Source organism: Mauremys mutica, unplaced genomic scaffold (assembly GCF_020497125.1).
Source record: "Mauremys mutica isolate MM-2020 ecotype Southern unplaced genomic scaffold, ASM2049712v1 Super-Scaffold_100101, whole genome shotgun sequence".
NCBI lineage: Eukaryota > Metazoa > Chordata > Testudines > Geoemydidae > Mauremys > Mauremys mutica.
In genome coordinates this window covers 32,804-46,894 of record NW_025423268.1, presented here as the reverse complement: position 1 = coordinate 46,894, position 14,091 = coordinate 32,804, and the positions used below count along the sequence as shown (strand labels likewise).

At 52.9% G+C, this 14,091-nt stretch overlaps 1 non-coding gene across 1 annotated transcript; it reads right to left on the bottom strand.

Annotated features, from left to right (window-relative positions):
• Window positions 1-8,381: 8,381 nt before the first annotated feature.
• Window positions 8,382-8,455, bottom strand: TRNAI-AAU. The gene has a single exon. It is a non-coding gene; the product is annotated as a tRNA-Ile (tRNA).
• Window positions 8,456-14,091: the final 5,636 nt, after the last annotated feature.

The following is a 14,091-nucleotide window of genomic DNA, read 5'->3' as shown; positions in this document are numbered from 1 at the left end:
TAAAGTGGCTTAAGGCTTGGGGAAGCTTTGGGGTTTGGTTATATGGTGTGTTTTATCCTCCCCCAACGTCCTGCAGTAGATAAATTGGTAACAGATTTGTCACAGTTTGGTGAGTAATTGAGAATGGGGAAGCCCTATAGAATTTACACCATCTATTTGTTTTACCTTTGTTATGTTGTGTTTCTTTTGTTTGGAACTGTTGGTGTTATATGTTGAGGATTGCATGATTAAAGGTGAGCCTACTCTCAGCTGCAGTAAGTCTGAGAACTAGAAAGGGGTTCTACCCCCAGTTGCAGCAGGACTGGGCAATAGAGTAGTTGGAGAAAAAGAACAAATATGTACTTGATAACTAGAATTGAGCAATTAAGAGCATAGATCATGACCCAGACAGCAACTCAAACCTGCGCTCAGGGCAAGTTGCAGGCTTTGAGACAGGATTTCTAGTTAGAAAAGGAAGCCCTGGTTAAGCAAGTACCAGTCCTTCAGGGACTTGCCAAAATTTAACTATTTGTGCTCAGCATACACCGTAATAGCAGTGTGTTTGCTACAAGGGGAAATTAAATAATTAAACACCAGTGGGCCATGTGTTTTGCCCAGGTGGCAAGCCTCACAAGGGAAGACTTAGGTAGTCTTGTGAGTTAAAATGTTTTAGGGAAAAAGACCAGAAGGGTGGGGGCTAGTTGAGAAGCCAACCCCCCCCTTAGTTAAAACTGGCAGTGGAGCAAATTGGTGTCTAGGGAAAGAACGGTTCAGCTAGAAAAGAAGGATCGGGCCCAGGCAGGCAGGCAACAGACGGAGAGATTGAAAAATGGGTTGGAAACTTTTGAGGGTCTAGTGGAAGAAAGGAGTAAATAGGTATAAACATGGGGATTTCAAATATCCAGGAGGATACTTGTAATAATGATTTAAGTTGAGAAAAATGGTTGTTGAAGAAAACAAGTGAGTGATTTAAGGCAGTGTGAAAAGTTAACTCCATAGTTGCTGGAGGGAACAGCAGTTGAACTTTGTAAAAATGCTAAAGAGAAAAATTCTTGGTGTTTTGGAAATGTTTGTAAATAAATTCAGGCAAAGAAATTATTAGATTGCAATCATTTGGTTATGACCCATTTAGTTGAATTATCTAAAGAATGTATATAGTGCTATGTAATTGAAATCTTATTAGGTTCTAAAGGCACTATAAGTGATGATGTTTTCTTTCAATGTTTAAAAGCAGGAGTTAAAAGTACAAAGCAAGTCAGGAAGCATCTGTATTGATGCAAGTTATCTAACTGATAAAGTAGAAGTCACTGAGACCTAAGCTGCCTATGAAACATATATATATAAAAATATGGAGTAATTCCCCTGTTTTGCCTGAAATCAACTAAGGTATTTGTATATTTTCAGTGATGATTGACTACCCAGAAAAGGTAGACCCCTGTTTTTGTCTTTCAGATAATCAGAGAAAACTGATGCTAGCTGAACAGCATTCAACATACCATGCCTTTGATGGCACAGTAAAAATTATGTTTTGTTTTATGTTCTGTCTTGTGGTGTCTGTCTGGTGGCCAAAATTATTTTGTTTATGGGATGGTCTGGATTGGAATACAGATACTTGTTTTGTTCAACTTGGAATACAAAGTGCTTGGATAAATTGGGAAAAATATGGTATACTAAAGTCTAATACATCTCCTTAAGTAAGAGAAAGAGAAACTTTATTGGCCAAATCTTTTAATTGAAAATTGTTAATAAAACTTGCATACTAATAGTTTTTGGAAGCAAGGACATGGAAAGTTAACCCACTCCCCATATTGTATTTGGATCCTTCTGGCTATCTCAGATTTCTAGCCAGAGGGCTGAGGATGGTGGGAAACTATTGGACTAGAGGTTGTATGAAATAAACTCGTCAAAGTGGGTGTGCTTGTCCTAACTTGTTGTCCCAAAGCTCTGGAAAAAGTTATTTTAGTGAAAGGATAGATGTGATAAACTTTAAATAATAAGACTAATGTACTGTATAAAGGCAATGTATATGTGTTCATTGTTAGAAAAAGATGTATAAGTGAAGGCTAAGTTTCCTTTGTAGGTTAAAAAAAGCCAAACAGGAAAAAGGAAGAAGGACGAGTTAACTGAGGAAAAATAGCTAACATGCTGAGTTTAAAGATAGGGCATTAGCCCCATTTCAGGACACTGCTCTCAGCTAAGACTTAGCTAACAACCAAGACAAGGGAGGCTTAAATGTGTCCACACAGCTGTAGAGTCTGCAAATCGCTGACAGGCACTAATGCAATGTGTTAGGTTTCTTTTTTCACAGGTAAAGACAAACTACACAAAGACCCTAGGAGTCCTGCCACCCTTGGAACCAGGAAACTGGATCGATGTAAAGCTCCACCAGCGAAAGACTGCTTTGGCTCTATGCTGGAAAGACCCTTATTAAGTCCTGGTGACCACCAACAGCGTTGTGCAGTGTCAGAATCCAGGATTTCCTGACCAAAAAGGACATTAAGGACTGACCCTGGTGTAGAAACCAAGAATTATACACTGACAGGAAGAAATTTGTGGGACCCCTGTTTGAGACTGTGGTATTGATTAGATTTTGGGGTTTATTCTACAGGCTGCGCCCTGTGGTTTGGATAAATCCTTCAGCATGTATTGCTCACAAGGGGCTGCCATACGATTAGCACAACAGAAAGCCTGGGTTGTTTCCTCTGCAAGAAGAGGGAATTGACCAGATCTCTGTGGACTCAGGCCAATAATACAGCAGCCATTTGAAATATTCTTACAAGCTGGGAACATGATAAGAAATTGGGCTAACTAGAAGGGGCCACTAGCCTTATTTTTAGAGCTCAGCTATCCCAAATACAGGCTGGAGTTGGTGGGTTACATGTCATTTCCACCCTCAGTTCTATGACCCAGAAGTTGCTGACAGAGATGGTATTGAGAATCACTGAGACTGGGAAGGTATTGCAGTGGGATCTGGTATATTTAGATGGATCTTGAGCACCAGACTTGGCCCACTGCCCTTACAGACTATCAGGAACCATCTGATCTGTGGTCAGGGGGATGACATACTTGGACACTTTCTGGATGGAAGTATGGACATTCACAATGCTCCTTCCAGGCATGAGGACCGGTTAGGGTGGGTGTGGGCTTCCACATACCGAATCCTACCGGGTCCATAGGGAGGATGAATGTGGGACTGAATACCCCAGCTCCCTAGAGTTTAATTGTTTTTTGTCTTCAAAGTATGAGAAAACTCAACCAAATGTTTGTTGAGTATTCTCAAAGGGGGGAATTGTTGGTGCCATTAGGCATATTCCTAGATAATTCAGGAGGGTAGAAAACCACAGTATTAATGAAGTCTTTCTGTACTAGGCCTGAATTGAACCAAAGTTATTTTATGCTGGTCTAAGAGTCCCTTTATGTTAAACTCTAGTTGAATTCCCAAGTTAGAAGTGAGAATGGAATGTGTAACTGCTTCTTATCAGTACAACACGGACAGCAGGAGATAGTAAAAAGAGGCCCCTTTTATTACTTGTGTTTAGTTTATAAAGAGGGGAGACAAGATAATAAATTCCGAAGTGAACCAGGCTAACAGCCTTGAAAAGTTACTAGCAGATAGATTGTTTGCTGTCAAGAATGATTTAACCTGTTAATGTAAACGCTAGCTATACAATGTGTCTACTATATGGGAGGAGGAAGGGGGGGGGGGTAGTAAGGGGAGGAGTGTGGGGGGTAATAGAGATGTGTAACTGAAATCATGTATAAGAAGAGACACACAGCTTTTATCTGTGTGCAGGATTTGAGATGGTAAATATCTCCCTGGCACCTTACTTGAGCTCAAATAAACTTTTTCTGCATTCTCCACCCTGGTGTGATAATTAGTGCGACGCACACCGGGCAACGAACCACTGTTTGCTGCCTCAGGCCTTTTTGGGCCGGCAACAAGAGGACCTCTGGCAGGTGTTGGGATAGATCTGTATAACATTATATACTAATGTTGGATGTGTAGAAAGTGTGACTAGAAAGGAGCAGTGTGACGGTGCTGCCTGTGGGAGCCAGCTGAGGTCACTCAATCAGGGTGAACTTCAAACAAAACGGGGCAGACAAACCCCAAATGCTGGTGGTTATTCCAATACTTAGATTTACCAACCAGCACAAAACAGCTTCTGTAGCACTTCACTAGTTACTCAGAAGTCCAAACCACGCAGTTTCCTTAAAGTGCCCAGCCTCAGGCCTCTGTCCAGACACACATGTCAGATATGATGATGATTCCTGAAAATCTGATCTCATCACATAAAAGAAAAGGTTCTTCCAATCCCAAAGGATCAGCCACACACCCAGGTTCAATTATAACTTAGATCTTACCCAAAATACACGCTACAGCCAATTCTTAGTAACTAAGCTAAAATTTATTAAAAAAGAAAAGAGAGAGCGAGAGTGTTGGTTAAAAGATCAATATACAGACAGACTTGAATTCAATTCTTGAGGTTCAGATGCATAGCAGAGATGAGCTTGTAGTTGCCAAAAGTCCTTTTAGAAATAGTCCAGAGGTGATAGTCCAATGTCCATATTCAGGGTGACTCCAGTCAGTGACTCAGGATCTCAATCCTTATGGCTTAAGGTTTCCCCCTCTTAAATCCCAAAGCAGATCTGAGATGAAGCAGGATCATGTCCCAGGTTCTTATATATTTCCAGCAGCCTTTCAGCCTGAGAAAACAATAGGCTTAACTCCTTCTCCCAAACATCCTGGCAATTAGCACAGGGTAATTTACCCATTAAACAGTTCAGATCCAGGTTAGCACAACCTTCAAAGAGACACAGAGACAATAATACTATTTTACTCAAGTATGATCATAAATATTAATATTCCTTTTTGGATCTTTGAATTAAAACTACAGCAATAGACAAGACTTGTTTGCTGACATCACAAGCCCTGAGCAAACATCTCCCCTTCTACCTCTAATAATGCAGACTTGCATTTCAAAGCTCTATTCATTTACAGATCTTCCTAACCAGTCCTTAAGGTTCACCCATGGGTCAGGTCAGTGGGTGAGGTGAGTTAATTAACTCTTTCTGGCCCTGTCACCTTTCAATGAAATATTATATTATACTCATAACATCACAGGAGGTCAGGAATAGGATAGCAGGGGCTGCGGGTCGGGAGTGAGGGGCACCAGCAGAGCTGTGAGTCTGGAGGTCAGGACTGGGATGGCAGGGGCTGCGGGTCGGGAGTGAGGGGCACCATCAGAGCTGGAGGGAGCGCAGGGGGCTGCGGGTCGGGAGTGAGGGGCACCGTCAGAGCTGGAGGGAGCGCAGGGGGCTGCGGGTCGGGAGTGAGGGGCACCAGCAGAACTGTGAGTCTGGAGGTCAGGACTGGGATAGCAGGGGCTGCGGGTCGGGAGTGACGGGCACCGTCAGAGCTGGAGGGAGCGCACCAACACCTTCAGCTGGCACCTTTGCAGGGGAGGGCCCAGGCCATCTGTTGCCTGGAGACAGGGCATTGGCCATTCTCTGTGCAGACGGCATCACACTGTCCCTCTCGGGCTCTACAACAATCACACCCCCTTATCCCACCATCTAGAGCCTTGAGAAATGCATTGGGGAAACTGAGGCACACAGACAGTATTCAGAGAAAACATTAAGCACATTCCCAGTTTGTAACACCTGCATACGACCAGTTACATACTTTGAAGGGTGTAAAATAATCAAATATTGTGCTAAATACAATGATACTCCAAACTGACCACCAAATTTAAGTTGCACGTTTTTCCCCTCAGGTGAGGGTTCTGGGGTGGGGCTGGGGATGAGGGGTTCACAGTGCAGGAGCGTGCTCGGTGCTGGGGGTGCAGGCTTTGGGGTGGGGCAGGGCTGAGGATGAGGAACTTGGGGTGCAGACAGGCTGCCCCAGGGCTAGGGCCAGAGAGGACTCCCCATCACCACCACTGGCAGCAGCAAGCTCCAGGGGAGGGACCCCTCCTCTCCCCCTCAGCCCCCCACAGCACACTCACTCTGCACCACAGTCACTGCACATGCTCCTAGGGCCCCTCTCAGGTCCAGAAAGCTCACTCCCCTCCCCTATGATGGGTACTGGGGCGGGGGGGTTGCCATCACAGGTGGCCTTCCGTGTTGCTGCCCCTCACCATAACTTCACTGTGGATGGGTGATGGGGCTGCCCCTTGCCCAGCATGGGGCAGAAGTGGGGTAGGCAGAGTGGTGGCTATGGCGGGGGGGGGGGGGAGCAGGGTGTCATAAAATTCACCCAAGCCCCAGCTGCTCAGGTCTAGGAAGCCTCCATCTCCCATCCCTCCTGTGGCGGGTGGGTTGGTGGGTGCTGGGGGAGGGGGCATTGCCTTCACATGTGGCTTCCTGCCTCCCCTGTGCAGCCTGCTGTGCCTCACTGGGGGTAGGGGATGGGGCTTTCCCGTCCCCAGCGTGGGGCAGGAGTGGGGGGGCTGCAGGGTGGTGGCTGGGGGGGGGAACAGGGAGGGCAAGTTGGCACAAAATACACCCAAGCCCCAGCTGCTCAGGTAGGCCTATGAACCCCCTCCCCCATCTGCCCTGTGGTAGGGAGGGGCACTGCCTTCACATATGGCTTCCTGCCTCCCTGACCCCTGCTGCAGCCTGCTGCCCCTCACCACAGCTTCCCTGGGGGACGGTGGGAGGGGGTGGGGCTGCCCCCCTTCCCCAGCATTGGGCAGGAGTGGGGGCGGGGGCTGGGGCTGGGGGGGGAATCATAGGGTCAAATACGGAAGCCCCAGCAGCTGCTAAGGTGAGTAATGTCCGTCTCCTAGCCAGAAGTCCCTTCGCGTCTCCTCCAGGTAGGGGCAGGGGAGGGGAGGGCTGCCAGGCACGGCACGGCTCCCTCCCCTCCTGAGGTGCTACAGCACCAGCAGCTTGCACTGCTCTTATGCTGTAGCCCTTAGGCGGCAGCAGCAGCAGCAGCAAGGCAGAGAGACGCGCGCTGCGCGCTCTTTACGTTCAGGCAGGGAAGCTCCAGGGCGGGGAGCGGGGGGGAAGCTCGAGCCCTGGCGGCGGCGGCGGCGGCGGCGGCGGCGGCGGGGGTGGGGGGGATGAGAGGCGGGGGCAGGGGGGGGCGCTCCAAGCAGGGGAGAAACCTAGCTCCAAATATTGGTGGAGCAGAGCCCCTGACTGTGAATATTCCTGGGGCTTTAGCCCCAGGAGCCCATATAAGTTGGTGCCCCTGGCCTCCACGAGTGCCGCACTCTGACCAGCTGAACCAGGCAAGCCACGGGAAACTTCTCAAGGTCTTCCCCTGGTGTGGGCTTGGATGCAAAAAGCACCTGGCCGTTCATCAGCTGTTGCAAGAAGTGTGCAGAGTAGGAGTAGCGATGGGGCTGTAGCTTTCCACAGCATCTCAATTTGGCCAGCTTTCCATTCCCCTTTTCTGTGTAATGTCCCTCCCATGGGTTTCACTTGCGGAGCTGTACGACTGTGGCAGGGTGGCCATTTAGAAATCTTTTCCTTGCTTTTCTTTTTCGCCTGGCCCCAGCGTTAGGCCCGTTTGGGTGTTTCAGTGTCTGTGTTTTCCCATTGGGAGGCATTTGGAAGTTTGGAAGGGGAGCCGAAAGAGGAGTCTTTTTCACAAGCAAGTTGGCTTTCTGCACAGGTAGGGCCCTTGGCCGTAAAGTTTAGCTCCGTCAGTGCGTCTGCATGGGGTTCCTCCAGTGCCCCAAGAGCCCGTGCTAAACTCTCGGTGTGGGCGTTTGGCTTGCGCCAGTCAGAGTGCCGTGCCTGCGTCTTCCCAGGGCCGGCTCCCGTGAGGCGCGCATAACTTGGGAGGAAAGGGGTAGAAGAGAAAGCAAGTGAAGCTGACTTCGAGTGGTGGTGCCCCTGGGTGGAGTGGTCCTCCTGCTCCTTCCTGTCGGAGGGGTGGGCTTGGGGGGTCTGGCTCTGGGCGGTAGGAGGATGGTGTCCAGGGAAGTCCCAAAGGTCACCCTGCGCCGGCGGAGTGTGAAGCCTCTCCCCTAGGTTGGGGTGCCGAGGATTAAGCCTTCCTCTGTGGCTTGGGCTGGGGAGCGTGATCCGGCGTCGGGTCCATTTGGGTGGAGCTGTCGGCCGGCAAGAATTCGGGCCATCAGGTCAACCCTCTGTGGACAATGTCGGGGAAGCCGGCAGGACTGCGATTTTGGCTTCGCGGGCGGGCAGCTCAAGCCTGGCCTCCTATGAGCCTGGAAGGCAGCCGGCCGGGCTCACCCGTCTCCAAGTTCCTTTCAGGCAACAGGTGGAGCGAGGAGCCCAGGGAGGGGAGACAAAGGAGGTGTCCGGAGCCTCGTCCTGCCCAGCGCCCAGCAGGGCTCTTGCCCGCTCCCGGCCCACCTGGTTTTGGCCTCTGCCACCCCTAGCAGTCAGCCAAAAGAGCAGAAGTCACCCTCTCCCTCCCGCAGTGGCCAGCATGGGGCTTGAACCCATGACCTTGGCGTTATTAGCACCATGCTCTAACCAACTGAGCTAGCATGCCTACAGGAAGCTCTCCCTTGCCTGACCCTTTTGGAAGGAGTCACTGGCTGGCGCGGGGAACGATGTGGCCTCCGTTATCGAATGGATGGATCAAGACACCATCTGTCAAGGTAGGGGAATTTGCTCCAGTGGTAGAGCGCTCGCTTCGCATGCGAGAAGCAGCGGGATTAATGCCCGCATTCTCCAGCGGCAAGGCAGCCGCAGGACCTTCTCTTGCCCTTCTTTTAGAAGCCATGGACAGTCAGCTGGCTCAGCTCCTCCCGTGGCCTCCATCCCTCTCCCCGCTTGGCCTCCCAGAAAGCCAGCCCTTGCGGAGCACAAAGCTCTTCCTCCCCGGCCCTTCTCCCCCTTCCGCTGACTGGGAGGCTGGAGACAGCTGGGGGAAGTTAGCTCAAATGGAAGAGCATGGGAGAAGCAGTCAGACCCATACACACATTCTCCAGCCTGCTCTGCTCTGCTTTGCTCTGCTGGGCTGGGCTCTAGTGGGGGACCTGCACCTTTCTTTCTGAGCTCTCACTGGAGCACAATCCCTTTCCTCCTCCCTCCCTGCTAGTCTACGCCAAGCTCATTGGCCGGGAGGGAGAGCCACTCAAATACAGAATTACTCACATCCCCGGGGTCCATGAAGGGAATGAGGAGATGGGCGGGGTGGCATGCGATACCAGCTCAGCTGAGACCGTGAGACCTCGCAGCCTCCTGATCTCAGGCAGCATGGCAGCCGTGGAGCAGAGCAGAGCACGCAGACAGCTTGGAGACAGCCAAAGCGGGGAAGGGCTGCGTTGGTCTGGAAGAGGGAGTCGGTGGCTGTCTATCCTGGCGGAGGCAGGGTCGTTTTGCTGTATGCTGGGCCGGGGGCCAGGGAGCCTGCTAGAGTTGCTGAGCTGGGCCTGCTCCGGGCTTTGCTTGGGTTAGAGGAAAGTGGTGAAGATAGGAACGGCCCTCCTGGGTGAGACCGATGGTCCAGCTAGGCCACTATCCCGTCTTCTGACAGTAACCGATGCCAGGCGCTTCAGAGGCAATGGCCAGAGCAGGCAATCGTCGAGTGATCTATCCCTGCATTGTCTTCTGAAGTTTGGTGCTTGTTTCAGGGGCTAACTCTCAGCCCAGACACAGTCCAGGGAGGGAGCGTTGGTGTTTGTGCCGAGGAGCGTGGCTGGGACTCGGACCCCCTTCCCCAGCTCTGGGTAGCGCCCCGCCCCCATTTCAGGCTGTGTTCTGCTTAAGGCCACAGAGCTCTTGCCTTTTTTTGCCCGGTGCCTGAGAGTCAGGCCAGCTGCGGGGAATTAGCTCAAGCGGCAGAGCGCTCGCTTTGCATGCGAGAGGTAGTGGGGGGCGATGCCCGCATTCTCCGAGCCTGTCGAATAAGGGCTCCTGATGAGCGTGGTGGACGGGAGAGTCGGCCATCTGACTTTTGGCCTTGCTGCCCGTAGCGGTCAGGCCGAAAAATCAAAAGCCACCTTCCCCAGGCCCACAGCCACCCAGGGGCTCCTCTGCACCAGGGCCGGCTTTAGGAAGTGCGGGGCTTGTACTCACTGGGTGGTGCTCCGAGTCTTCGGCGGCAGGTCCTTCACTCACTCCAGGTCTTTGGCGGCACTGAAGGACCCGCCGCCGAAGTGCCGCCGAAGACCCAGAGCGCCGCCAGGTGAGTAAATATTAAAAAGGCGCCTCTAGCCAGGGAAGGGATTCTCACTGGACGTGGGGCCCTCTTAGGCGCGGGGCCCGATTCGGAGGAATTGGTGAAATAGGCCTAAAGCCAGCCCTGCTCTGCACCATCTTGCCTGAGCAGGTGGAAGTGGAGCCTGGAACTGAGCTGAGGCGCTGAGGATTATTTGCTCTGCGCGCTTCACACAGAGGTAAAAACATGGGGCACAGATCTTTGAGCACAACCCTCGTCCTGAGGAATGGAGGGGGCTGCACAAAGAGAGACCGGCTCTCCCTGGCGGGGCTGCAGCGGCTCTTCACAGGGTCAGTCCCACTGGCAATTCGTACCAGAGTTTTGAAAGTCTCCTTTTCTGGCCTGGTTCCTCTCTCTTTAGGGAGACTGGCGGCCCCAAGCTTCCCAGAAACCATCATAGCGAGGCCAACCTGAGCACAGACACCTGCTCAGCACCCCGGGGTGCAGCCCTGAACTCCGGCTATCAGCTACGCTCAGCTGCGCACCCAAAAAGCGTTACACGCAGGAGCCTTCGTGCCCCGCATGTTCAGGTCCCTCCCAGCGCCAGCTTTAAACTCCGCTGCTCAGTTCTAAGCTTTGGCCACACGGAGGCAGCCTGGAGCTCAGCCAACGCCGCCCGTTGCTGGTTGCGTTTCCCGCTCCTCGTGGCAGGTTCACACCCCGCAGGCAGATCTCTGAATCGGAGCCGAACCGTTCCCCAAATCCAGCGCTTTAGCAGCAGCTTTGCTAGGAAAGCGCTGATGTCCCCAAGGAAAGTAAGAGCCAGAGCGCTGTGTCCAGGATCTTCTCTTGGGCCCCTCACCATGGTGTCTGTCAGGTGCAAGGAGAAACCAGGGAAATGTTTTCATGGCGTTTAAGGGCAGAAGGGGCCATTAGCTCAGCTAGTCTGACCCCCGAATAACACAGAATTCGCGAACAAGGGGCCCCCAAGGCAATGGCAGGCAGCTGACGAGGTGAAATATGCCCAGGTGATCCCAGCAGGCGACCCACCCCCATGCTACAGAGGTGGGAGTCCCTGTTCCTCCTGCCCTTAAGAATCTCTGGTGGTAAGTGGGTCCCCCCAGTTCCCCAGATAAGAATCCTCCATGTGGTTTCCCTGGCTTCACCTCCAGATAAGAACATTGTGTGGAGGGGGTGGGAGGCAGGTTGTCTGGCAGATCTGTAAAGGGGGACTGTGTCTCCCTGTCTGGCCCAGGCTCCTGGGAGGAAGTGATCTCAGTGTGTCTGGCTGTCTCCATTCCTCCCGCCCATAAGAATCCCTGGTGTGTGGGTGCACCCTAGACCATTAAGGATCTCTGGTGGGTGGGTGTCTCTCTCCCCCTAGTCAGGATCTCTGGGGCGTGCCTGTATAAAAAGAGACTTTGACTCACCCAGGCTGGGCTGCCATCATGGAACAGACCAGGTCCTTCTGTGGAGGGTTTGCGTTCCTCCAAGGACGTGATCTCAGTGTGTGTGTGTGTCTCTGTCCCTTCAACCCTTAACAATCCCTGGTGCGTGGGTGCGCTGGGCCCCATTACAATCCCCTCTGTCTTACCCCCCATGAGGGATCCGGTGGATGTGGGTGTTCTCCACACTACGGGGGGTGTCTGGTGCCCCTGTCCCTCCTGGTTAATAGTGGAGTGTGTGGGTGTCCCCCCCGCCTGTTAAGGATCCGTGTTGTGCGGATGCCCCCATTCTTCTCATTAAGAATGGTGCAACGGAGCATATGGGTGTGTCCCCCACCCCATGAACTAGCTCCCGTGTGTGGTTCACCTGCCCCCATCCAGGCTCTGTGGTGTGTGGGTGTCTCTGTTCCTCTTTTCAAGAACTGTGTTGCAGGGGGGCGTCCCTCCCCCCAAGTCAGAATCCCCAGCGTGTGGGTGCTCCCATCCCCCCAGCCAGGCTCTGCGGGGTGGGGGGGGTGTCTAAAAAGAGACCATGTCTCACTGTCTTGCCCAGGCTATGCTGCAGGGGCTATTCACAGGTGTAAACCCACTACTGACCAGCACAGGAGTTTTGACCTGCTCTGTTTCCAACCTGGGCTGGTTCACCCCTTCTTAGGCAACCTGGGGACCCCAAGCTTCCCCGGAATCAACATATTGATGCCAAACTTAGGGCGGACACCCGATAGGCACAGCCCTCTGCAGCCCAGAACTCCTTAGCTCAAGTGATCCTCTGGCCTCGGCCTCCCCAGGTGCTGCGATCACAGGCACCAGCCACGGAGCCCGGCTTGTTTTATGGCCTGGCAGCTGGAGCTTTAAACTCTGCTTGTGAGCTCTGTGCCTTGGCCAGACGGGGACAGCCTGGAACTGGGAAATGCTCCTGCTTCCCCCGCCCGCATCTCATCTCGAGCTGCAGGCACCGCTGTCCTCCCAGTTAAGATCCCGGATGTTTCGGTGCCCCCTTCCCCCGCCCAGGTGTCCGGGTACCTCTGCCCCCCATACAGAATCCTGGATGTGGGGGTGTCCGTCCCTCTGCAGAGGATCCCAGAGTGTGGATGCCCTTGTCCCCCCCTACAAGATCCTGGGTGTGTGGGTGCCACTCTCCCCCCCAGTAGATCTCTGGTGGGTGGGTCCCCAGGGTGTGAGTGCTCCCATCCCCCGATACAGGCTGGGGCGGGGGTATGACTGGCTCTCCCTGTCCTGCCCAGGCGGTGCTACAGCAGCTGTTCCCAGGGGCAGCAACCCCACTGTCACCCTGCAGCTTTAACCTGCTCCAGGGGTGACCTGCTTCACCCTGCTGTGGGAGCCCGGGTACCCCGAACTGCCCAGAATCACCTGATCGATGCCGAGCTTAGCACAGACACCGGCTCAGCCTGGCAGGGAACTGCCCTGAGCCCTGACAATCAGCTTCCCTCCGCCTCCTGCTACACAGCGAGGGTCCCACGCGAGAGGCTTTGGGCCCAGTTTGTTCAGGAGCGTCCCAGGCTCCAGCTGTAAACTCTGCTGGTCAGTTCTGAACTTTGGCCACATGGGGGCGGCACTAACGGTCCCATCTAAACGCTGTTTGCGTTCGGCCCTTCGGATCGCAGATTGTAACCCGCGGGCAGATCTCTGAGTGCAGCCAAACCCCTCCCCAAACTGAACATTGAAGCAGCAGCTCCCGTTGGAAAGATCAGGATTTTTGCCTTTAAAAACAAGGGAAATGTCTCCAGCGAGAGACTGAAGAAGCTCAATTGATTTCATTGACTCCATGAATGTGCCTCTGTGTCCCCCTAGGAGTCATTCCCCACATTTTGGGAACCACTGAACCCTACTCGCTAAGCAGGGGCTAGTGATGCCAAAGACCAGGGAAAGGGAGAACAAGTGCGGGGCCCCCAGCACTGGAGCCATGTGAAGGGGTTGCAGGAGAGGGGCAATGGCTGGTGGCCCAGGGAGTTAAGGGCAAAGGGGGCACAGGAGGGGGCAGGAGTTAGGGGTGAAGGAGGCGCAAGGGTTGGGAGTGCAGGAGCTAGTGGTAAAGGGGGAGTGGGGATCGTCCAGGGGCAACGGGGAAGTGCCAAAGTACAAGCTTTGCCCAGGGCACCATTTTCCCTAATGCTGGTCTGAGCAAACAACTGGAAATGACCCTTCAGTGAGACCAGAACCATAGTGTAGAAAAGCCCCTTTGTTAAGTGCTGGTGGCTGAGGGCTTAGGGGGATGGGTTAGAAAGCAACGGGCGTCTTTCTGTTGAGGTTTGATTCTTGCCTGCTAGGCAAGGCTGGTGTGTGGTGTCTCTATGGCTGCACTTTCAGTGTCTGATCTGCCACAGGGAGCCAAGTCTAGACATATTCAGAGGCTCTATGCCAGGGTTTCTCAAACTTCCTTTCACTGCAACCCCCTTCTGCCAAAAAAAACCTCACTACATGGCCCTGGAAAGAGGGACCAAGCCCCTCTACACTGGGCACAGGCAGAGGAGACAAAGCCTGAGCCCTGCCCCAGGTAGGGGAGGGCAAAACCAGAGCTTGAGGGATTCAGCCCTGGATGGTGGGGCTCAGACTTTT